The following is a 25,699-nucleotide window of genomic DNA, read 5'->3' on the forward strand; positions in this document are numbered from 1 at the left end:
GGAGGGGGGGTCATAGAGGTTTTGTATACAGAAAAAGGACAGCTGTTTCAGACTACATATATTAAGAAAGAAACATGCAAAGGCTGAAGTTTAAAAGGAAATTACAAAGCTGCGGGTGTGGACAGAGGCCACAAGCAGAGGCACCCGAGATGCAGAACTTCAAGAAAGCATCCCTGTTCAGAGCAACATTTAAGCTCATGCTTAAGTGTCAGAGGCCATGTCTACGCACAATACTGACTGCGCAGTTGTTACTGTGCAGTCATTTAGTACTTGCATACACAAGTACTAAATGACTGTGCAGTAGCCGGCGGTACTGTGCAGTAGCATTCCCACATGGCTGCCTGGTGACACTGACTGTGCAGTAGCTCATTACTACTGTGTAGTAGCATCGTGTCACAGTTTGTGCCCTGTGACACTACTGCACAGTAGTAACAAGCTACTGCCCAGTAAGCATCTCATGTAGATGCAGCCAGAGTGCATAGGGCCGGACTTCAGCATATGCTTAAATGCTCTTGTGATGTGGAGACAGGCACATGTAGGGCTTGAAATCTGATGTAGTGACAGGGATATTATATTAGCTGTCGCCTACTGCACGTGGGTCAGAGGGGTTAGGGAAGGGGCATGGAGGTAGGTTATAAGAGATGCTGAGGGCATGTTCATGGGAACAGAGTGGAAAAGATAGTCTAAACCTGTCAGTCAGAGTCCACAATTTCTGAAATATTCAGGAATGCTCAATTTTTTAAAGCAGTGAGGACAGTTGTAAAGAAAAAGATCAGAGGGGCCCATCTCTCCTTCCACTTATGCTGGCACAGATTGGGCGTAAGCTGAGCGAAGTCACAGGAGCTCCTTGTGTATGTGAGATCAAAATCAGACCCAGAAGCATTTAGAGTTTCAAAGAGATGTTTTTGTTTTGAAGTCTATTTCTGCTGCAGCTATTTGGAGCAGACACAGTCAGGGATGGAAGCGAGCGCCATGTCTCTGAAGAGGTGAATTACTGTCAGCCAATCTGTGGCAGCTAAAGCTTGCTACCTTATAGACTTGAAATAGATCATCCTCATTAATCACATGTTGGACCAAACTCCATTAACTTCCATAGCCCTCCAGGGCTGAATTTAGCCCATTTATAACTGAATGATAATATTAATGAAATCTATTGGTGTGACCTGTGCTGTAGGCTAAATACTAAGGTACAGTGTAAACTAGGTAAAGCTGAGCTATTTTAGGCTCTTCCATGGCATAGTTAAGATTTGTGTGCACTGGGCTCTGACTAAAAAACCCCACCATTGCTAACGGCAATTCAGACCCAACAGTAATGCCAATAGGAGGAGTAGTAGGACAAACAAGATTTCAGGTGCACACCAGTATGCTAAACATCATGCCCATCTAAAGCAACTCAGAAGATGTACTCAGCATGGTGGAAGGTGTCCTGCAGGCTCCTGATGCTTTGTGTATGCTCTTGCCATTGCTGCTGCTAATGATGTGAAATAGAAGAAAGTTTATCATAGGCATGAACTTTGGAAGGTATTTTGAAAGCCTCTGAGGGGTTTGGAGAGTAACTGCCACTGAAGTTCGGTAAGTCTGGTGCTCTGGTGCCCTTTAAGGGCATTTGAAAGTCTCTCTTTCCGTGTGTAAGGCATGTTGAATATTTGCCAGTGGAATGCAGAGTAGTGAGAGAGCTGGCAACGTAAGTGACTGCTGATGGCGACGTGGTCAAGGGGGTGCCAAACACACACACACATGCACACACTCACACACGTGTGAGCAACCCACACTCATAGCAGCGCTCTGCCCCTGCCCTGCCTCACCCTGGTCAATCCTCACCCCAGGCAGGAGTGGTGCCCAGCTCAGCCTCCCCCTGCCTCCAGTCATTGGTGACAAGTAGGGGTTGCACGTGGGTGCACATTTGCCCCCTGAGCTTGGTGGTGCACCCCCAGCAAAAAGCGCCGCTCACCACCCACCGCCACCCACTGCTGACACTGCTGGTGGTGTAAGCGGGCAGTCCCCAATTGGTCCTGGCTGCTGGCGACTGCTGGTGGCATCTGCAGGTGGTTGCCAACTGCTGGCCGGCGCTCACAATGCTGCCCTGCCTCCTGCCGCCGACACCACTGTGGCCGCCTGCAGGAGCTCCCTGCTCACCTCCACCATGCCCCCCCATTGCCAACTGTCACCGCCGCCTGCGGGCCGGCGCTGTGCCCCCCCAGCCTCTGGGGGCATGCGGCATTCATACCTCCAGTTGTTGCTCAGGGGGAGCCACCAGGCCAGGCATGTGTGGGCAGGGTTGTGCCTGCTGCAGCCTACCTGTCTTGTTCCCGCACAGCAGCAACGGTGCCTGCCCACCTGGCGCACCATGCCACTCCGCCTCCCTGCCAGACTGCGCCCCACACCCCTGTGCACCCGCCTCTACCTCTGCCTGCAGCAGTGTTACTGCCTGGGGGTGGGGGATACTAAAATACAAGTTTGCCCAGGGCACCATTTTCCTTAAGACCAGCTCTGAGTGGCAATAAAGGGTTACTTCAACCAAGAGCAGAGTGTGGTAGTTAGCCATGTTAGCCTGACATCAAGCAGAAGGCAGGGAAGATATGAACCTTATAACTAGATAAGATACATAGAGAGAGAGCACAAGCTTTCATGAACTTGTGCTCGATATTCATCTTATGTAGTTAGACCATAAGGTGCAAATCTGCCCCGCCTTCTGCTTTACTTTGAACGTGGTCATGTGACAGTATCATCACATGATGGTGTCACATGCTAATTTTCTCCTATGATGGTAGAGCCATTCCCAATGAATGTGAGGGTTGCAGAGAGCTGGCATTAGCTCACTTTACAACTGTTGAACAGTTGCTTTCTTGCCAGCTTTGAGAGCAGTCCTGTGTGTTTCAGCTCTCCAGAGGCCAGCTCACCCAGAATAGTCTTGTCATTAAGGAGAAGGATGTAACAGGCAATGAACTGCGGAGTGATTATCTGCTGTTCCTCACCTAGTATTACAGCAAAGCAAAAGATCAAAGGTTAAGTAAGTCTGTGCATTTGAGGTGTAGTAAAATCTCTTGGACTGACTGGACTGTCCATTAACAGTGCAATGTAGATGGACGAACAAAACTGTCAGAGCGATGCCGTTCGGTAGCCGTCGTAGGCCAGGGTCTGTGATCAGCAACATCTAGTTGGAAAAGGTTCCCCTGGTATCCAAAAGGCTCGGGACCTGGTCCAAAGCCTATGAAAATCAATGGAAAGGTTGCCATCATTTCTTTTTTAATTGAGCCCTTCACGATCATATCCTTAGATCTATTTTCTGTCCTTTGAGTATGGTGATTGATGGGAGTGCTGTTTATTTGCCACGAGCTCTGGATTGAAGCTGATTGTATCATTCTTGAAGCCTGTAAATCTCTCCATAATTTGATAAGAGGAAATTTACAGCCAGCCTGTAATTTTAAGGTCTTCATTATAACCTCCAGAGACAACAGTTTGTTTTATGGCTTAATATCCCATGTCCCAGCCCCATCCCACTCCCTTTATTTTAATGAGGTAAACTTCAGCCCTGAAAGATGCACACACACACACCTCAAAACTGTCACTTCCATTCCTGACAGTTTCTATGCCAACCTGCATCTTATTGGCTCAATACCTGGAGCACCGTTCTAATTAATATTTGCAGAGGCTTTGTCAAGCTGGGCCTGGCTCTAGTTTATCATTAAGCAGTTCTTGGATAATGGCTGCAAATGAGAGGGGGGTTGGTCCACTGTTCTTGGCAGACTCTTTCTCCCATTGTTGTGCTAGGTGGATAGAGATTACAGAGCCTTGGGCTTGGTTGAATGTGGGGGTGTTTGTTTCCCGTTGACTGAAGTCCTTGCTTTGTGCTTTGGAGTGGCCACCCTGAGTAACGGCAAGGTGCTGGATGGGCTACTGCCTTCCATTCAAGCAAGGGCTGTTTTTCCTTAAGGCCATAGGCTTTTTTCAAATTAGTTGCCCCTTCTCCAGGCAATTCCCACTTGGGACAGGCAGCTCTGGAGTTTCAGACGCTATGGAAAGAGGTCTCCCCCCCACCCATTCCCTTCCCTGGTGTGGTTTGAATTTGGTTCTGAACCACGTGGATCTTGAGGGAGATGCTCATCAGTGCAAAGGTCTTACTCCTTTAGACAAATGCTTATCTTCTTCTAGCCCCTGTGAGCGTCTCGGGGTTCATAGCAGATGTGATCCCATGAATCCACCATCCTGTGGAAGGGCTGTTGTAGGCAGCAATCCTAATGAGGTTGAGGCGAGGACAGTGCCATGACAAGGAGGTATCTTTCCCCAGCTCTGAAAAGGAGCCCTAGTTGCCGTGCTCTTAGAAAGGAACCCCACAAGGTCAGGAGAGCTTGGACTGCCTTCTTTTACACACCCTCCTCTCTTGAGGTCTGCTGCTGCTTGGTCTCCTGGAGGAAGAGTGGAGCATTGCAACCCTGGTTTTGAAAACATTTTGGGCACATCCCCACATGCAGAGGCATGCAATTGCCACAGCAGAAATAGCAGCGGCACAAATTTGTGCTTTTTGCCACACTGCTTTTTGCCACTGTGCACACCCCTGCATGTGGGGTTAATGTGGGGCAAATCATCCTGGGTGAGGTAAGGGAGATGGGGCCAGCACCTATGCTGGCCCCAGCAGCCTTCCCTGGGGTCCTCTTGGGGGAGCAGTGATGCCGATCTGGCCACCCAGAGCCAGAGTGTAGCTTTGGCCAGCCAGGCTCCCTTTTTGCTGGCATACACTGCTGCCACATGTGCTGCTTCACTTTTTTTAGCGGTATTTTTTTTTCCACCAGGATCTCCCAGTGTCCAAAAGACCTGCCACACTGCAAATTAGCAGCACGGTGAACAGATGCACATGCGCTGCGTGTGGTTGCAGCACTTCAAACTGTTTGAGGCACCACAAACCAGACATGTGCGCTTGTCCAGCTGTGCCCTTTGTGTTTCCTTGGGATGAAAAGTGCTATATAAGCATCCTTATTCAATATCAGTTATGAATAGGCTGGTGACTAAGAATGGCAAGGAGTAAATATGTATAAGACAAAACAGTGTCAGCACTGGTATAATATCAAGTAAATAGAGTGCTTAATTAATGCTGTCAGCTGACCTGTGTTAGCCTCTCTCTGAAATACTTTTTCTGAAAAACTATGAGATCTTCTTTGTCACCCCCAAATAGATCTACAAACCCATGGGAGTCTTCCCCATAAGAGATAAGGATGCTGTGTGAATGCTATTGACATGATGATTCCTCTTATCTGCGGAGATTGTTTAATGCAGCTGGTGCGCTGCACTTGCTTCCTGACATGATTCAACTCAGCTTTACAGTCATGAAGAGGGAGGACAATTTGGAATAATGCCTTTTCCCAAAGCAAGAGGATTACATCTCAGCATAAATCTCATGGTACAATTAAGGTTAATGAAGAAGCCTGCTAGTAGAGTGGTGCACCCAGCATAGCAAGGCCAGGTGCAGACATGGTACAAGTACTCCTCACTTAATGTCGTCCTGGTTAACATCATTTTGTTTGTACGTTGCTGATCTATTAGAGAACATACTCATTTAAAGTTGTGCAGTGTTCAGTTATAACATTGTTTGGCCGCCACCAGCTAGTAGGTAACTACTGTGACATAACTGGATTTGCTCAACAACGTTTTGCTTAAAATCGCATTTTTTTAGAACGTAACTATAACGTTAAGTGAGGAGTAGCGGTACTTTTACCGGGATAAGTGATTGGAAACTGGTCTATACCTGTAAAAAACCAGAAGTTTGGCACACATAGACTGGTTTAAAAATAGCAGAACTCAGTCTAAGATTTGCTGCCCTCCCTGCCAAAGGGCGAATGTGGGTTCTGTTCACTACTGATATAAACTACACCACTTACAGTAAACCACGTAACTTAGATCGATTCCACCTCGGGCTTTTTGAATGTCTGTACCTAGCCTGAATGTTTTTCCTGTTGTATGTGTTGTGTCCAATTGTGGAAGACCCCTGGACAGGCTGATAAAGCAAGACATTTAGAAGAGCTTAGCATGCTGTAAACGCTCCATATTGAGCAATGGATGTCATACTGGAAGCTGCTTGGTGCTGATCATACTTGAAATGTAGTCCCATTTGTGAGTGATAAATATGTATGAATCTGACCCTTGGTTCCTTCCAAATTCTGGTATCATTAAAGGCACTGGTCTGATCCCCCTTCCATTTACATGAGATTTATCCCAGAAGAAACTCCACTTAGCAGCAATGGATTTATTTCTACTCTACATTTATGAGAAAGGAGTCAGACCTGCTGCTAAATAGTTCTTGCCCAAAATGTAGAAACAGAGACAGTGTAATAGGAACAATAATTTTTTGTGGCTTTTTAAAAATAGCTAATGGATTCAGTCAACAGAACTTTTTGCTTGGATGACACGCTCCCTACATTTTAGCAATTGGTGCCCATGACAATTCCAATTACAGCTGGATGAATGATCATTTTTTATTTTGCTGGCAATTCTGGAAAAAAAAGAAAGTTTGGTTCATTCTCCTCCAACCCCCAATTTACTTTGATTTCAAGCAATTGTAAAATTTTTTGCTACAGATATTTTTAAATACAATTAAAGGAAATTCCCAAGTGAAGTAATTTTCAATTAAGCATTTCAGCATTTTCAGAATTTAGCTTGGATCTTTCTTTCTATATGAACAAATCAACGGAACTGAATGTATGAAATGTTTCATTGTTGCTGAATCTGCATTTGTCAAAAAGGCTTTTTTCATGTTCTGTCTCAACCTTAACCATCATAAGCCTGGTGTACTAAGGGTTTTGTGACTTGGCTGGAAAAAACAATGAGGAATCTTCAGTCTTGCCAGTGGTTACATCAGTTGGGTGGTGGAAGACCTTCTCTTCCTAACACTACCCCCAGGGGAAAACTTTCCCTGCAGGGTTTACAACCCATGTCTCAGTGTTAGCATTGCATATAAGATTTAGTTTTTGAAAATTAACATAAAAAGACAATAAAATGGACCATTCCTGTGCGGTTTACTAAAAATATTCTGACGGAAAATACAGTTTTATACATGAAACTGGCTTTGATGAAGTAGGGCAATTCTGGTTCTTACTCTCCTCTGGACTTATTTTTTAATGTCGAAGAAAATCAAAATGTTTCCAGTCACTTGAACTCAAATGGGAATCTTTGATCTGATTGGAATGACCTGACTGGGATGAAAACAAATGTTGAAACATCAAAATTCCCCATGAGACAGAAATCCTGAATCTTGTGCAGCTCTGGTTATATGGAAATGGCCTGCAGCAAACAGCTGCTTTTCTAGTGTTTCTGATCAGTAGGTTAATTTGGAAGTGGTGGTTAATTTGGAGTTCCCTGGTGAAAGATCCCTTCTGGTCCCATCTGCCTGGGGTGGCCTCCTGGGGGAAGCGATTAGCAGCTGGGAGAGGGAAGGGGGGCACTCAAGCTTACAGGTTCCTATGTAAGCCATTTGCTGTCAAGTCCTGTATCTATGTACATACAGGGCTACATCCTCAGCTACTGTAAACAAGTAGTCCTCAATGACTATGTCTAGTGAGGTCTGTCCTGGGCCTGGTAACATTTAACATCTTCATTAAGAATTTGGATGACAGAGTTAAGTGCATGCTTAGGAAATTTGCAGGTCACACCCAAGTTGGGTGAATTTGCCAACTCCTAGAGGGTAGAGCTAGGATCCAGGATATCCTGGATAAACTAAAGAAACAGTTCAGAATAATTGGGATGCAATTCAAAAAGGACAAGTGCAAACTTCTGGATTTAGGATGGAATAATTGCATGCCCAGATATCAACTGGCTAGGCTGCAATGCTGCGGAGCAGGACCTGGGAACAGTGGACCATAAACTGAATGTGAGCTAACAGTGTGTTCCTGTTGCAAAAAAAGCCAGCAGCATACTGGATTGCATTAACTAGATTGCTGCTTGCAAAGCAAAGTGGTTCTTTAGCACTATTTGGCATTGGTAAGGCCCCACCTGGAGTACCAGTTCTGGGGCCCTCACTTCAAGAAGGATGTGGACATAGTGGAAAGAGCTGAGCAGAGACCTTCCAACTATAAGGTACGGGGCACGGCCAGGAAGTTAATAGTGATAGAAGGTCTGACAGCTTCAAAAGTATATGCACTTGCCACTTAAAGAGACTCTCTTCTAGTTGTTGGCTGTATCAGATCTATGAGACACAGCTGAGAAGTTCTGATTCTGGCCATTGGACAGCAAAGAGATGCATGTCCATACAATACAAGACTACTGAGGTAGTCAGTCAGTTTTCAGTGGCTTTCATACTGGGCTTCATGCTTATTCTGAATATAGCTGATAAAAATTCTTTTAGTTTCTGTAGTGCTTTTCATCTGAGGATTACAGAGCCCTGCATAAACAATTTGGTTTTGCAATACCCCTGTGAGCTGGGGAAGAATTATCCACGTTTTCACCTGTCAGAAAGTCACCAAGATTAATTGACTTGCCCACGGTCATGCTCTGTGTCAGTGGCAGATCTGCAAATGGTACCCAGCAGCCTGCTTTGGTACCTTGAGCCACTTGATACCAAACATCAGTTGTTAGAGAACGTCTCTTTTTGCTGTATGAATTTGAGCAAACTTTTTTTTTAATGATTTTTCTTCTGTCAGATGCAGGATCTCTCAAGTGCATTTTAACAACCTTTGCAGTGGCTGGACGTTGACAGCTTCGCATCCCTATTTTACCTATGGCAGGTTAGAGTGCTTTTGGTGTCTGTGGGCACAGTTTGCTTTGTAGTTGCGTGACAGGTTTGATTGTGTAGTCAAGCAGTTGTCTGCAATGGTCTAGATATGGATGATGCTGTCTGGGGTTGGACTTGATGACCTCCAGAAGTCCTTTTCACCCTTATTTCTCTATGATTATTTGATTCTGTGATTCAGTGAACTCAAGAGTAACTAATCCACTGAACAATATCGATGGCTGGACATAGATATTGGTACTGGATTTAATGTATTCTAACTTCATTGGGACCAGGTCTGTGGGCCAGCTCTCACCAGCTGAGAAGGGCTTGGCAGTTAATATGGGGTAGCTGTTACGGGGTCTAGTATGGGTCAGTGCCACAAACTGCAGAGACAGAACAAGCAGTGAGCCACAGCTTGAAGCAGGCTGTCACCAGTATGGTACCTAATATGTAAATGATTTCATTTAGCTATTAAATGCAAGCTCTCTGTGCCCTAAGAAGCGTAACAAAGCTTACGCAGAATTGGGGGCACACTTGTCTGTCACTCGATGTGCCAGAGCTGCCTACGCTAGGGGTTACTCGCAGCTCATAAGGGAGAGCTTCCAGCTCTTGCCCTTGGGCTGAGGTAGGCAACGGGTAGAGTCCGTGCCATCCAGAAGAACCGAGTGAATGCACGGTGGTTGTCAACCAGTGTCAAGTTACTTTTTGCACTGGAGCAAGAGGGGAAGCAGGATGTGAATAGTCACAGCACATTCCCCAGCCCAGGGCAGCACAGTTTGCCCAGTGCCTCCCAGAGGGCCCATTGCAGCATACCGATGTAGCCTAAGATGTTGCTGCCTTTGGCAAGCATGGCCCCGGGTGGTTCTCTCTTGCCCTCTACTGATTTAATGAGTCTGTTGCAGCCTCCAACCTTAGGAAGTGGGTTCCTCCGCTGAAGGGCAAAGGAGCTTCTGACTTCCGATGCAGAGGTTTGAAGTTCAACATGTGTTATCGTGCTTTCCCAAGAACTCCTTAATGACTGAAAAAAGAGGTGCATGGTTAGAAATGCTGAGCCGTCTCCCATCTGGCCTGACTCCGTGTTGTCACAGAATTGCAGGAGGTACTTGTCAGCTGTCACTGGCTTGGACTGTCATTTTATTCACTTCATTATGCGCCTGTCACTTTTTTTCCTTCAAGCTTTTTTTTTAAAGGTCCTGCCTGTCATGTTGAGTTTGGTCTTAGAAATCCTGTTTGCTGCAGTTTTGGTGTAGGGATTAGTTAACGGTTTATCCGCAGCAGGATGACTATAAAATACTTGCCTAGAATAATTAGGGAAATGCATGCCGTTTTGAGAGGGAATGTAGCATAAGTCGACCATCTCTGTCTGCAGAAAGTCATACGGTCCTGAAGTCAAGGGTGGGATTGGAGCTTTCCCCAAATTTTGGAAAGGTCTCAAAAAATGCAGGTCTCAAAAATACCTCAAGCCCAGTCTCGCCCCTATTCCCTTGATTAATTATGGGCTTGCTTTGTTCTGAGCCAAAATTCAGCAGGGTGGTTTATTTGATTATTATTATTATATTTGAACTGGCTCCTGAATGTGAATGCTGACGAGTTGGGACACGGAGGGCTAATTTCCACTCTGTCGCACGGAAGTAAACCTGGAATAATTCTGCCAAAGTTCTCAATGTTGTAGCCTAATTGATGAGTGTTTGCCTGGTGCTTTGAGATGATCTAAGAAAAGGCACAAGAGGTAAAATTCACTGTTGAACAGGGAGTTCTTGAAAAAGCTTAGGCCCTATTTAAAAGCCCTGGCCATGGAGTAAAAGCAAAAGCCTCAGTTTCAGCCTTCAGGCGCACAAATGTTTTCTAATCCATTTAATGGAAGCACTGGATAAGGCCAGAACGTCCCAAGTTTTTTTAAAAAAGACGTGCTACAAATTCCTTGCCACATTGCATACCTGTCAGCTGGCAGCACTGCCTGTTCCTCTGAAGACCCTACTGCTCGCAGCGCAGATGAATTATCTGCCATGTAGTTGAGAGCTGGAGCCGGCCCCATCCAGACATCCAGCCTAGTTCTACCAATCAGCTTCTCTTCTATGTCGACACGTGCGAAATGCAACAAGTTTACAGTTCTGGTAAATCTTGCTTGGATCATTTTTATCTTTATTCATTTTTCCAAGTCATGCAACAAACATTACCGCATATAGAAATCACTTGCTCTGTGGTGGTGTGAGGAAGCACTATAAACATGGCTTGCAAACATTAGCAAATTAAGCCCTGCAAATACCCTGTAAAATCATAGGGCATATTCACAGATTTTTATGAGAGGACCATTAGACCATCCGGTCTGACTCTGGTAGATCAGGTAGTATACTGCACTGGGCTCAGTGTTTGTGTTTGACTAAAGTCTATCTTCCTTAAAAACATCTGGCCTTGATTGAAAGACATCAAGAGATGGAGGAACCACTCTTCCTTGGTTGTTTGTTCCAGTGGTTTATAGTCCTTGTGATCAGAAGATGTGTGCCTGTATATCTCACCTGAATTTGCCTGGTTTTAACTTCCAGCCACTCGTTCTTGTTATGCTTTTCTCTACTGGGTGAAACAAGAGTGTGGCACCCAGAAGTTGCTCTCCACGCGCCACTTACCTGTGTTCATTGTCTTTCTGACAAGCCATACAGATGGAGCTCTTGCAGAATACGTGATATTGTTGTGAGATGAGTTAAACACCATTGAACCCGCTCACAGCCGCCCTTCGTTTGAGGTAAGTGTATAAAGCAGTTAAGCGCCTTAAGTAAGGAACAAGAGAAGATTCCACCCAAATCTGAGGCTCAGATGGAGGAAGGGTTTTACTGGGTATGAAAGGAGAAGGTTGTGGACTTTTTCTGCCTTGGACTCTTCTGGGGTAAGGTGTCCCTCTTGGGTAGCTCTGCCTTTGAGGAATTACTCTGAGCTCCTTTCAGCTCAAGCTCCTTACTCCATCAACTTCTGTGCTTACACCTGGGCATGGCCCCTGATTGCTGTCAGAGCGGCCTGGGTCCTAATTTCCAAAATAGGAATCCATAGTGTTAAACTCATTCCTAAAGGCTGTTTGCCTTTCTCTGGTCTTTGCAGCAGAAGAATTACTCCATTGTTTTTCTGTAGTCAAAAACCAAGTGAAAACTAAGAGCTGGCATTTTCCGAGGGGTGCTTTAAGTCTGCTGGGGTGTCTGGAGACAAATGAGGTTGGGAATCACTGGTCTAGGTATTGGACTTTGGTGCCTCAAGTGGCAGTTTGGTACCCAAGTCCCTTTGTGGATCTAGGCCCAGTTTTAGCTAAAATAAGGAAAGACCACTCCTGCATTCAAAAATCAACCTGAACCAGGGAAAAGAAAAGCCAAAATGGTTCAGGAAAGGAATTAGGATTGAACTTCCATAAAAATATCGAACCTGGAGCTGAGGGTGCTTGAGATCATTGGCAAGGGGGTTGCTTTGCTAATTTAATTTCCAGGTTTGACACCTAGAGAGTGAGATTGGGTGTGTGGGGTTTGCTTCTGAGGAGAGCCACGGGAGACATACCCACAGGGGCCGTGTCCAGACGAGTGTGGCCGTGTGGCACGTGGTGCTGCAGACACATCTGCAGTGCCACATATGACATGTTCAGATGTTGTCTGCACTGCAGTGGAGCACTGCAGAGGGTTTTTTTGACCCCTGGATATTCGGTGTTAAAAAAAACCCGCAGAAAAAGAAGTGGGGCAGTGCACTTGGGGGCTCATAAGCAAAGCCGGGCTGCCTGGAGCCGCACTGTGGCTGCCAGCCATGCTCTGTGCGGCAGAACGACTGCTGCTGCAGCCCCGGGAGGCCCCCAGGTAAGGCTGCTGGGGCCAGCCCATTGCTGGCCCCAGCCTCCCCTAGTGCCCCCGAGTAACTTGCCACACGTCAAAGCATGCCCGGCTTGGCCGTTCCCCGGGGACACGGAGCAGTGGCACAAGGTGATAGTTGTACCCGGGAAACCAAGTGTCCACACCATTGTGGATGCAGCCAGGGAGTCCATGGCAGAGCTGGGAACTGTAGTAACATCTCCTGCGCCCTCAGCACAGAACGGTTCTTCCCAGCTCTAGAGATGTAAAACATAGCTACTGAAATGGGCTTCTGCCTTCCTGTGATCTATGATGTCATTGCTGAGCTACAATAATACAGATCACTGAGGATAAATGTGCTCAGCCTCCTTTTATGATTACCAATATTTTTCACTTCTCTAGCATATTCAGAACACAGGATAGTAAATCCCCTATGTATTCATGTGAAACGCAGCAGGTAAACATTAGATATTACAGCCTGTTAGAAATTTTTCTGTCAAAACTGTGTTTTCACAGAAAATTGAGTTGCTGAATACATGCTTCTTTTTTTGTTGTTGCAAGTATCTGCTGTCCCTGGAAAGCATCATGGTTTCTCCTGGAAAAACAAAACAAAATATTTTGCATTTTCAGACTCAACTTGAATAATACCAGTTTAAGTGACTTGCAGTCATACAAGGAGTAGCAGAGCTAGGACTATAACCCACATGTCCGGACTCCTGTTATGAAACCAGCTGGGCCAAATTCTACTTTCAGTTACGAAAATGTAATTACTGATTACTCCTCTGGATTCGTAGTAGGACACAAATGGTGTATTAGGAGCTCTGCATAATATGACTCTGGGAATCCTGCTCAAACTATGGACCACATAACAACACTCTGCCCAGTATACAAATTTGATGGGGACATTGCAGAGATACACTCCCTTTCCTCAAGAATATTAGACTGGTTAACTAATCTTAAACCAACTTAAAAAGACTTATAAGTAGTATTGCTCCAAGTCAGCCGTATGAAGAAGAAGAAAGACACATCACCAAAAGCAGAACTGTACCTTTTGCATCCAGCTTGCGTCCGACTCAGGTCAGGGTGGGTCAAAAGAACGGTACTCAGGATTACCACCTGCTAACCATTCAGTGCCACAATTCAGAGTTATAGGACTGGAAGGCCCTTCAAGGGATATCCTGGCCAGCCCCCTGCACAGATGCAGGATGAACTATTCTTAAACCATCTCAGATGGCAGTGCAGCCTCTACTTGAAAACCTTCACTGAAAGATATTCCTGAATTTCCCTAGGGGGTTGAAATGAGCGGGTGGCCACCTGATGGCCAACAAAACCAAGGTAGAAGGATATAGCAGATCTCTATCCCCCATTTCTGTTTACTTCAGTGCGGCTGCTCGGTGCTTTTCTCATTCAAACCTTTGGTGATTCCTTTGCAGCAGTGTCTGAAAAGAGTTGAGGACTGAACAGAGAAAAAGAAAGAGCAACCTCTCATCCCTACAGCTGGTTCTTCTGTGTCAGGAACTGAGGTATGCTTCATTGTCGGTCATTCTCAGAAAAGGGCTTCCATCTTCAGGATGCCAAACACATGGCTAGCATAGGCAATGGAGATACAGTAGCATAACCAGCTCTTAGCACTGATGCAAAGGAGGTACCAGAATGGGGGAAGCCCATGCTGTGGCATGTAAGACATTGCCCACTCCTATGCCCCCTGCTCTCTGGCACTTGTCACAGTACCTCTTCTGCCTCCCTCCTCGGCTCAGGGCACCAAAACAGCTAGCTATGCCTTTGAGCTGAAAATACATTTTGCACCCAAATTCATCTCAGGTGCAATTCTGCTGAAATCAAGCTGTCATATAAATTTAACTGAAGGGGGCCTTCCATGTTCTCCAAGAGCCTAATCTTGCTCCCATTGAATTTGCCGTTGCCTCTACTGAGAACAGAATCAGGCTGGTACAGAAAGCATGAGCAACTTTAAGCTCTTTCTTTTGGGGGGAAAAAGTTACTTTTTCTTTTGCATGAAAATCATTCAAAAGATATCCCTATGTTGTTGCCTTGCCCGGGGGAGTAAATAAAACATCCTGGTTCTGTGCGTTAGTGTAGCACATTGAGTGGTCCCAAATAATCCTCTTTGCAAGTGCTGTTATGTTGATACTCCTCATTGTTCCATGGACCTGCTCTCCGCTTGTGGTTTTTGACAAATAAAAGAATGCATATGTGTTAGCTTGGGTCAGGATTTCTGATTTCCCGCATGATCCATGACAAGCCAAAGGAAGGGGTTTAGACAACAGTTTAACAAGTTGTTATTAAAATGATGGCAAATATAACCCCACACCAGAAAGCTGTGGCATTGGAACAGATTTCCCAATTTTCTTAGAGCAACGTAGAAATGCATGGCATTAATAAAATGTCTTGTTATATGTCTTTTAATTATTTTCTCACTGCAGTTTTGCTAAGATCATTACCCCTTCTTACATGAAAGAGCAGATGATTTGATGAAGGTTCTTGTAATAAGCATTGTTAGAGTCATCATCTGCTGGGATAGCTGGATAATTAATGGTTTGTTTGAATTCCAGGTCATTAATTGTTTTGTGTTTTCTATTTTGACTGGTGCTTAGATCCTAATGGGACATTTGAAGAGAAAACAGGAGGGAAGGAAGAGATACGTTAATCACAAATGTTCACAAGCCAGGTGTGTTGGCCTAATGGATTTCCCAACATGTGATGTTTCAGGATTTATGGTTTTGCTTTAAGAATGGCTGTCTCCACTGAAAACAACTCCTTCCTGGGAAACCAGGCTGATATTTACAGGATTTTATTTTCTTTTTTTGTATGTCATCATGATAAATGATTTCATGAATGGCATCTCTCTAAGAAAAATGTTCTATGTGGTCCTGATCAAATGCCTACTGAGATCAATGGGAGCCCTCCATTGGCTTCACTGGGCTTCAATGCTGCCTTCTGTGAGGCCATATGCTCTAGGGGCATTGAGGTTATATGAGTAGGATTAAAACACTCGGGAACACCTGTTCTCTTACACGGTGAGTGCAGCGTTGCCATCTCTTATGAGTTGAACATGAGACTCAAGATATTTGGGATTTTTCTTTTAAAATCCCAGTTGCTGGACTCACAATATTGTATGAGAAATTCAGCTTTCATTTTAAAATACATCAGGTTTCCAGTCCGCCTGAGGAAAGAGAAGCTTAAGGACATGATCTGAGCATGCCCCAAAGGCTCAAAGACCAGACAGCAAATAAAAAGAACCCAAGTTAAAAAAAAGCCGATTCAAATGATCTTTCTGAGACCTGACCCATGATACTGAGCTTGGCAATTCCACTACCAACCCCATGGAAGCAAGGTGTGTTCAGTTACATCTTTTACTGGAACAGTTATATAGTGGGGAGAGAGCTGCTGACAGATGTAAAAAATACACAAAAAAAACATGCTTTACTGGAAGAGGCAGTGCATTAGTTTTACTCAGCTCCACAGCATCTGTATAGACTGTGTGCTTCAGCAGGACTTTTTGGCACTTTTATCTGATAGTCAGTTCAATCAGCTATTAAATAAAAGTGCTAAACCCTGCCTGCAGAAGCACCCAGCCTATATAGACTTTGGGTGAGCCAGGTCCAACTAATGTGATGCCTCTTCTGGGCATACACTGGGCTCGGTGCGGGGGCATGTCTTGTTTAAAGTAATGCACTGTTTTGTTCTGTTTTACTTTACATTTGTAAGCAGCCCAAATGCCTTTCCTCATCTCTGACATTTGGTGCCCAACAGCTTATATCACCTCTCTCCCCACATTGTAACTGGTCCAATAAAAGATACGATCAAGTTTCTTGCTGGGATCCTATGACCCCAGCTGACTTCCTGCCCTTTGGGCAGGGGGCTGGACTCGATGATCTCCCGAGGTCCCTTCCAGCCCTAATGTCTATGAAATCTATGAAGCAAACCTTGCTTTTCAGATGTTCCCTGGACTATCCCAGCTACCACAACATTGTAATGCAACTGCCACAGGTTATTAACCCCTGGGAATTAGAATTAAAATCTATTTTTTAAAGCTAATGAGCTTTTCACCTGGCTTCCTGGAAAGGGAAAATTCCAAGGATCTGGCCCCTGGCAAACCCTAGGGCAGAGGTGGGCAAAATACAGCCCATGGGGGGCATTCTATGTGGCCTGTGGGGTCCGTCTAAAATTTAGACAATTATTATCTGATGAGGTGCTGGCAACAGGAGCCTCTGGCTGCAGGAGCTGCCAGCTGCAGCACCAAGCAGCTTGGGCTCTGGTTTGACGTGACCAACCCCAAACCCAACCCCAACCCCAACCTGACCTACCCCACCGCTTAGCTGAGCAAAGGCTACTTGCCTGGCAACCCTGTGGCTATTCCCAAACCCTCCCTCCATCTGAGAGTGGAAATTCAGATAAGAATGGGCTGGGAGGAAGGGTGGGGTGGACTGTTGGCGATGGCCCACCCCATGGGACTCACGGGACTCTGGCTCTGTGATCCATGTGCCATCCCTGGCTAGAGTGTCAGGAACACCACATGGAGGCACAGAGCCAGCCCAGCCTGATGGTGTGGGACTTCCCACAGTTCCTGGCACCCTAGTGCACCACCAGTCTGGGCTGGTCCCATGCTGCACCATGTGGGTCCTAGCCATGGGGCTGGGAAATGCACACCGCAGCCAGGATGGCATGGGCAGGGCTCTCTCTGTGCTGTGCCATGTAGGTCATGGCTGTGCAGCTGGAACTGCATTCTCCCAGGCTGAGCTGGGCTTGCCTTGTGCTGTGCTGTGTGCATTCCAGCTCTGCAGCTGGGAACCACGTGCCACAGCCAGGCCGGGACGGGCTGGGCTGGACTGGTTCTGTGCTGCACCATGCAGGTCATGGCCTTGCAGCCAAGAACTGCACACTGTAGCTGGGATGGGATCCACAAGATGCAGCACAGGGCCAGCTCGGCCCAGCCTGAAAGAACGTGGTTCTAGCTGCAACCCTGAGACCTGCACAGTGCAGCACAGAACCAGCTCAGCTGATGCCAACCCAGCTGTGGTGTGCTGTTACCAGCTGCAAACCCATGTGGCACAGGAAGGAGCCAACCTGGCCCGGCCCATCCTGGCAACATGCAGGTCCTGGCTGCAAGGCCAGGACATGCATGGCATAGTGCAGAGCCAGCCTGGCCTGACCCATCCCAGTTCGACTGTGGCACACAGTTCCAGGCTGCAAGGCTGGAACCCACACAGCGTGGCACAGGGCCAGCCCAGGTCAGTCCAGGAGAGCGTGGTTCTAGTTGCATGGCCAGGACTGACTAACAGAGTTGGAACCGTGTTGTGTCGCGATGGGCCAGGCTAGCCCCGTGCTGCGCCATATGGGTCCTGGCCTTGCAGCTGGAAACTGCACACTGTAGCTGGGATGGGATGGACAGGGCTGGCTCCCTACCTCCCACAATATCCCCAACACACCCCCTCCCACAGCTCCCCCATACACTCCCACCCCCCATCATAACCCGCCAAACACCCACACACACCGGATCCATACACACACCAACACCTTCCCATCCCCACCACCCCCCACCATACCTTCAAACACACCCACACCCTCCCACAGACCCCACACACTCCCACCCCCCACCCCTACCATACCCACATCCTCCCACATATCCCCACCCCAACCATATACCTTACACCCACACCCACCCCCGCTCTCCTACATACCCCACCCACCATACCCACACTGCACACCCACACCCCTCACACTCCACCATAACCTTACATGCACTGCCCAAACACACAACCCCCACATGCACCCGCTTACCCCCTGCAACAATATACAAAAGTAAGACTGTATTTTGAGCTATGGTGCAATCGCCTCTAGATACGTGATGCAAACCCACATAAATCAGGACAAACATTTATTTTTTTAAATAAAATTAAAGTAAGTTATAGTAGATGTTTGATTTTTTTTTTTTAGTATATGATTTGGGTTTTTTCCAGTTTTAAGATGGCAGGCCCCCCAAAAGGAGTCCTTCTGGTGGCAAAAGTCAGGGATTGGGGGCGGGACTTCTGGTTCCAAGATGGTGACCAGGGAGTGGGGCACCTGTCAAGGGGTGGAGCTACCCATGTGGCCCTCAACAGCTCATCAGAACTTGTTAAGTGGCCTTCCAGCTGAAATAATTGCCCACCCCTGCCTTAGGGAATGATGTGCCTGATCTTGCAGCTTCCAAGTCAATGGAAGGTCTCACTGACTTTATTGGGATCAAATTTGGCCCCGCCAAATAACGTGTAAAATCCTTTTTCTGATGAGTTGGAGCCCCATCGAAGTGGACAGTACCCCTCTGAAATGGTGGTAAGTAGAGAGGTGCTTCAGTGCAGAGGCTTAACATAAGCTGAGCCTAAGACGTGGCAGAGGAGTAGTTGCACTGTAAAGGAGACGCTGCCATTTAGAAGCAGTAAAGGGCAGTGTTTCCTTGAGTCTGTGCTGCTGGAATCAAACTGCAGCTGGGAATTTTATTTTATTTTATTCTATTTTTTTAAGCCTGAATGATTTTATGGCTAACAATAGCATTCAGCGCTCTGCATACTGAAGATAATCAGATCTCCTGCTTCAGGACATAAACCAGTTGCTGCAGGCGTTGAGAAGGACTCCTTCCTCTATGCACAATCAGGGAGAGGCATTATGTAAGGTTTTGCCTTTCTTCTGAAACATCTTGGGTTGGCAGATGATATTCCTAAACCACGAATTGTAAGCGTCTGCTTATTTATTAATAAGTTACTGGTTAACGATTTAATAATAAACTAATTAATGTTTGGGAGGTGCTCATCTGCTACTGTGGTAGGGGTTTTTTACAATCATACAGAAGCAGGGCTGGAAGGAACCTTCAGAGGTCAGCTAGTCCAACCCTTTGCCTAAGGCACTGTCATCTCTGTCCAAACAATCCCAAACCAGTCCTTGTCTGTCCTATTACCGAAATAATTACAGTCAACCCTCTGTTCATTTACAAAGTATGCTAGCCTTGCCTGTCACTAGTAAAGCAGGTCGGCAGTGGTGGTCAGTGGCTTGCTGCTGCAAGGGTTGCTAATATACACTTGAGAGATCCAAGGATTATGTACCTCGACTGAGGCACGTGATTACGTATCAAATTGAGGCTGGTGCCCAGTGGGCCTGATTAACAGAAATGTTGACTGCTCAAAGCTCCCAGTGCCTTCAACAGAAATTGCCTCTGCTAGGCATCTTGAATAATCAGGGGCTTTTAGATGGATCAGGTTGGGTACCTAAACACTGAGATACCCACATTTAAGACACCTCTTTGGATTAAAGTCTCATTTGTGTAAGGCCACTGAATAAGCAATCCACTTCCTGCCCTCAGTTGAATCGCCTTATTGTATCTGGGTGTGTTAGTGCTGACAAGCCCCAAGGGAAGCAGGGAGAGCAGCAGGGGCACTCAGTCTGAGTAAGAGGCCTTGCGGGATGTGTGCGAGGCAGCTGGACCTGCCTAAGATTTGAGGAAAGCTATGAGTTTTAGGTAAGCCCAAGGCATGCAGACCATTTGGAGATTTAACTTTTTCATTGCTTGCTATAGAATCATAGAATCAGTGAGTCGGGAGGCCCCTAGACAGATCATCTAGTCCGACCCCTGCCATGGGCAGGAAGGAGCACTGGGGGTGGCAGGGTCGTAAGACCCCAGCCAGGTGCCTGTCCAGTCTCCTCGTGAAGATTTCCAGGGAAGGTGAGAGCACCACCTCTCTGGGAAGCCTATTCCAGGCTCTGGCCACCCTTACCATGAAGTAGTTCTTCCTAATATTTAACCTAAACCTATCCTCCCTCAGCTTGTGGCCATTGTTCCTGGTGACCCCAAGGGGGGCCCTGGTGAGCAGACTTTCCCTGAGTCCCTGCTGGTGGCCCCTGATAAAGTTGTAGGCAGCCACAAGATCCCCCCTCAGTCTCCTCTTGTGGAGACTGAAGAGATTCAGGTTCCTCAGCCTCTCCTCATATGGCTGGCCACGGAGGCCCCCGACCATATGAGTGGCCTCCTCTGGACCCTCTCCAGGTTCTCCACGTCCCTCTTGAAGTGCGGCGCCCAGAACTGGACACAGGACTCCAGCTGCGGCCTGACCAGCGCCGCATAGAGGGGGAGCAAGACCTCTCGGGACCTGTTAGTGATGCCCCTGTTGATGCAGGACAGGGTGCGGTTGGCTCTGCCTATTGCTTCGTTGCATTGGCGACTCATATTCATCGAGTCAATCCTGACTCCAAGATCCCTCTCTGCCTCTGTGCTGCCGAGAGGGGCAGCCCCTAACCTATAACCATAATGCTGGTTCCCTCTCCCCTGGTGCAGCACCCTGCACTTGTCCTTGTTGGATCTGCCCACTTCTCCAACCTATCCAGGTCTGCCTGGATGCGGTCCCTGCCTGCCAGTGTATTCATTTACCCCACAGCTTGGTGTCATCAGCGAACTTAAACAGGGTGCTCTCCACCCCCTCGTCCAGGTCACTAATGAAGATGTTGAACAGCACTGGCCCAAGGACCGAGCCCTGGGGGACTCCACTGCTCACCCTCCCAGGTCGACATCGACCCGTCCACCACCACCTTCTGGGTGCACCCCTGAGCCAGTTTGCCACCCATGTGACCGTGCATTCATCAATGCCGCAGTCCCTCAGCTTGCCCACCAGAATTGGGTGGGACACTGTGTTGAAGGCCTTCTGGAAGTCCAAGAAGACGACATCGACTTCCTCCTTCACATCTAAGCTTTTTGTTACCTGGTCATAGAAAGAGACCAGGTTAGTCAGGCAGGATCGGCCTTGCATGAACCCATGCCCGGTTACCCCTCAACATCACTTCCCCGGCAGGGCTCTCACAAATGTGGCCCTCAAAGCAGATAATACAAGTGTGTCTTGGCCACTCCCCCAGTGTCCTTGAGAGCATCACTGGGCACATCTACACAAGACGCTAATGGCACAGTAGACTAATTCTGTCCACTTGCTCCCACTCCTCATGCCAGACGCAGAAGTATGGGAGAGAAGCTGCCATGGCAGGGGAGGGTATGCATGGCGGTGGGGTTTCCACGGCTCTTGAACTCTGCTTCTGACATGCTTGTCAGCAGCAGGGGAGGGTGCTTTCCATGGGGCTTTACTGACTCATGCAGAGAGAGGTGGGATGGACTCTTTACAGCACCAGTGAAGCTGAATAGATGTACCCGGTGCCTGTTTGGATGCAGCTATTCTGAGCCCTTTTTATCAGCCTCCAGTTGCAGGTACCCAGAATGAAGCCTCTTGCAGGTACCAATTACAAATGGGCCTTTCATGTTAGCGCTGTTTGAAATAGCGGGGGCCTCTGCCTCCAGATGCAGTCTACGGCCACTGACAAATAGCAAGCTAAAGACCATGGGGGCTCACTACAGAGCGGCTGCTGAGTGATAATTGTCTGTTCTTCCTTTGCAGTGAGAGAGAATTAAACCAAGGCTGTTTACCTCTCAGTGAAACAGTGAAGGTACTCCAGAGTAGCTCTTACTTACCATGGCGTAAGAGCCAGCACACAGACAGCTACTGTGGAGCAGCTCAGGACCGGTAAGGTCCTCTCCGCTGTTGACTGGCTGCAGTTTGTTTCTTAACATGCCAGGTGTGTTAGGGCTGTGGTGGTCCATTCAGAGCATGCCGATGCATACACCGGAGGGGGGAATTGAGAAGGAACTGCAAAGGCACTGCTTGCCCATGACTGTGGGAGTTGTTCTAGGCAGGGAGGCGTTGTAGGCTCGTGGCCCATGCTACAGTAAGGTAAACCATGGAGGTTTGTTCAGGGAGAGGTGTAGGCAGAGGTGGGAAAGGAAGGCTGAGGGGGAGATCACAGGTGAAGCTTGCCCCCCAAACTGTACTGGCAAATTGTGCTGCATTTTTCTGGAGCAGCGATAAAGCAACAGCATCTTCCCCGTCTCTCTCTCTCTCGCACACCCACGGCTTTTGTGTCAACTGTCATCCTCCTCCTGTTTCTGCAAACGCTGTAATTTGAAAATAGAAAAAGGAGAAGAATGAAACAAAACAATTGCTTGAAAAGCCCCATAAAAAGGGGAACCTGCGATATAATTATGCCTTTGAGATGATATTTTCCCCTGATAAAACTGGAAAAAAGCTAAATGCGTTCACGTGATGTTCGAGTGCACACGTTCCTGTAGGAAACCTCTGTTTTGGAGACACGTGATATATCTGGGGATGGGTCAGCTCTGGACCTTGAACTTTGGGTCTTGGTGACAGGGATCGTCTGCCAAATCTGGGTCCGCAAAGACTTTATCTCCACCAAGATTACAGGTGTCGAAGGCTGAGGTTTTGAGTCAGGCCTATTACTAGGTACCACCTTTTCTTTTAGGGGGCATAGAAATGAGAATCTGTGAGCAACAGGCCATATTCTGCTCTTAGCAGTAGCTCTGCAGCCCTGTGAGGCCAAGAGGCCACCTGGCTGTAAGTGAACACAGGCTGGTCCCATCTCTGTGACATCAATAAGCTTGGAGCAGGCCCATAGAGAGCTATGAGCTGTCAGGATCTTGTTCAGTAAGACAGGGATGATGTTCTGACAGGCTAATTGATGCAGCTGCTAGTCAGACATGGAGAGCAACCTGCAAGCAGGCTGACAAGTTGTTACGGTGCATGCAAGAAACAGAAATGCTGGACATTTCTGTGCTTCAGAGATACGAGAACAAACAGGGAAATCGCCCCAGCTCTTGGGCCACTGGCTTTCTCCCCAGGCCACCTCGAGAACCTGAGCCCTGCTACTAATTATGCTTGTCACCATGCTGCAGGAAATTCCTGCCACCTTATGCCAGAGGCTTTTTTCCTTGACACAATCCCTGATTAAGTGGATCCAGGCCTTAATTAATTCACCACTTTCAGGCTCAGATCAAAGGGGCAGATCCTCATGACGGTTTGCTTTCATTTTCATCCCTTCCCTTCATACCTGAAGCTTTTAGCCCTGGTTATTAACCACAGTTTCACATCATTTACCTTAAAATTAGAGAGAGCTGATATGTCCAATTGCTCTCCTTCAGAGGGTGATCATTTTCCTTTCCTCCTTCCATCCTACCACCTCACCTGTTTGTCCACCCCTCCTCCCTCCCCCATTTTTGGTCAGATGCTGAAAATGTTAGACTTTTTTCATTAAATATTTCACAGTTCTTTTCAGCAAAATTTTTTTTCCGGCCATTTCTGTTTTGAACTCTTACATCAGGCAGAGATGATTTGCAAAACCAGTTAACCATGTGTTTAACTCAGGCTGAATGTAAAGTTTGTAATGAGCCATGAAAGTAAGTGAATTTCCCGGAGTGCTGTATCTCATGCTAATGATTTATGCTTTCTGCATTAGAACCAAGCCACAGCTCTGACTCTTTAGTAATAATATCTGTGGAGGTCCCATCGCAGTTGATAAGGGGGCCTAGCTACGCAGCAGGCAGTGAAGGTTGGTGTGATATTCATGGCTTTTCTTATTCCCTTTAGTAAGCGTTGAAGAATCGCTCTTACTTTCTGCGCTTGATGGCAGCTCAAACTGGAGTTGGGAGATTTGTTTGTTTAGACAAATCCCATGTAAAGTGTTTTGGAAGGACTGGTATTTTTTGCAAAATTTGGTAGAGTTTTGCAAATAATATTGGCTGGGACTAAAATAGATGAAAATGGTGAAACATTTTGGTTTGGGTTTTTCCAAGACAAAATCTTTTCTTTTGAACATGTAAAAAATGTTTTACTTCTACATTTGTAATTGAATTTTTTTGAGGGGGGATGGCCTTCTTCAATCACAAACTGACCTCAATTTAAAAAGAGACACGAGGTTTTAAAATGGATAAACAGCCTCAATAAGAAATTAAACATTTCATTTCAGGGCAAACTACCTGTTCCAAGTTTTCCTGAAATGTTTTTACTTCTTTTGTTGAAATTCTATTTTGGTTCAACCTGTGCCGAATTATTTTTCAGATCACCCACCCACATGAAAAATCCATCACTCACCCAGCTGTAGCTCAGGTCCCTAATCATGTGGATTATCAATGGATAGTAAATTGAGGAGTAAAACACTCTCTCTGTACGTTAGATGAATATTATGGGTCTTTAACCCATGTTTTGACAGGATATCAATTTACTCATACAGCTCATGGTTTTGCAAAGATGAAAACAGCCGAATAAGTCTGTATGGGCTCACATTTACCTAGCTGTATTGCCGTAAAAGCTGCATACGGTTTCTCTCTGGTGGGACTTAACTAGTGCATGTTATTACTCTCACAGTAATCATGCTATAAAAAGCATATCTTTTTCTGGCAGCAAAGACATACATAACTTTTAGGTTGACTTGTGTCTTCTACTGTATTGTCCTCAGTGGGATTTTAACTCAAGCTAGCAAACCACTATTAAGAACGCACTTTTGTTTTATCATGAAGACAAGGCTGACGTATTCAGGGGCTTTGCAGCACACTGCTGCTTCTGAACCTAGCGTGAACATCGTTAAGTCCCAGTTTGGGTCTGCTCCTGAGTTTACAGCTAAGTATGTGCATAAGTGCTTTATTGAATCAGGGCCATGATTTCTATGTAAATGGCTTCTGTAGCAAATAACTGGTTTTCACTGATATTCCATTAGTTTCTCGCACTGAAGGATTAGACAGCTTCAAAAAGCCAATATATTCCTACAGATTGTCTCTGAAAGGGAGGGGAAAAAAAATCCCCTATAGGTCTCACATCATTAAACCCGAGAATTAAGTAGTAGTTACGATTAGCGGCACTGAGGTCACTGCTCTTGGATAGAAGAAGCAATTAAGATTCACAGAAGCTACCAAAAAAATTGCTGCCCCTTGAGATGTTCTGAGCAAAGCCTTCCTTGTCATCTTTCCTTGCCCAGCCAAATGAATGGCTTAGGCCTTCACACAAGCCAACTGGCCTGGCTTCGGTACTGCCCACTGCTACAGTCAAAACCCATTGACTGAGGAAAGAAAATCAAATTGAAATCCTTATTCAGGGGAAAGCACAACTTTCTCTCAGGAACTTTGTATGGCCCCATTAACACAGTCCAAGTACCTCTTACTCTTCAATGTATTGAGAGGGAGTAATAGTCCATGGAAGGGCCTGAATCCAAAACATAAATTGTCAAAATCCTTGCTGAGCTGCTGTCTAATGCTGGAGGCTCTGGAAGCCCCTTGTTCCCTAAGGTGCTGACATTGAAGGGCTTGATTCAGTTCAAC

The 25,699-nt window shown here is 46.6% G+C and overlaps 1 protein-coding gene across 3 annotated transcripts in view; it reads left to right on the forward strand.

Annotated features, from left to right (window-relative positions):
• The window catches only part of LOC149865122 (uncharacterized), a 177,822-nt gene that overhangs the window by 24,881 nt on the left and 127,242 nt on the right, over positions 1-25,699 (forward strand). The window contains exons 3-6 of one of the 3 annotated variants that reach the window (XR_016442385.1): positions 11,348-11,438; positions 13,947-14,036; positions 15,126-15,199; positions 19,033-19,131. The exons of the other annotated variants lie outside the window; for them this stretch is intronic. The gene's annotated coding sequence lies outside the window, so the exon portion shown is untranslated. Of the gene's footprint in view, positions 1-11,347; positions 11,439-13,946; positions 14,037-15,125; positions 15,200-19,032; positions 19,132-25,699 lie in introns of those variants that run through there. 3 annotated transcript variants of the gene reach the window in all.

The sequence above is a fragment of the Crocodylus siamensis genome, chromosome 5, assembly GCF_052110815.1.
Source record: "Crocodylus siamensis isolate JL-2025a chromosome 5, ASM5211081v1, whole genome shotgun sequence".
NCBI classification, from domain to species: domain Eukaryota; kingdom Metazoa; phylum Chordata; order Crocodylia; family Crocodylidae; genus Crocodylus; species Crocodylus siamensis.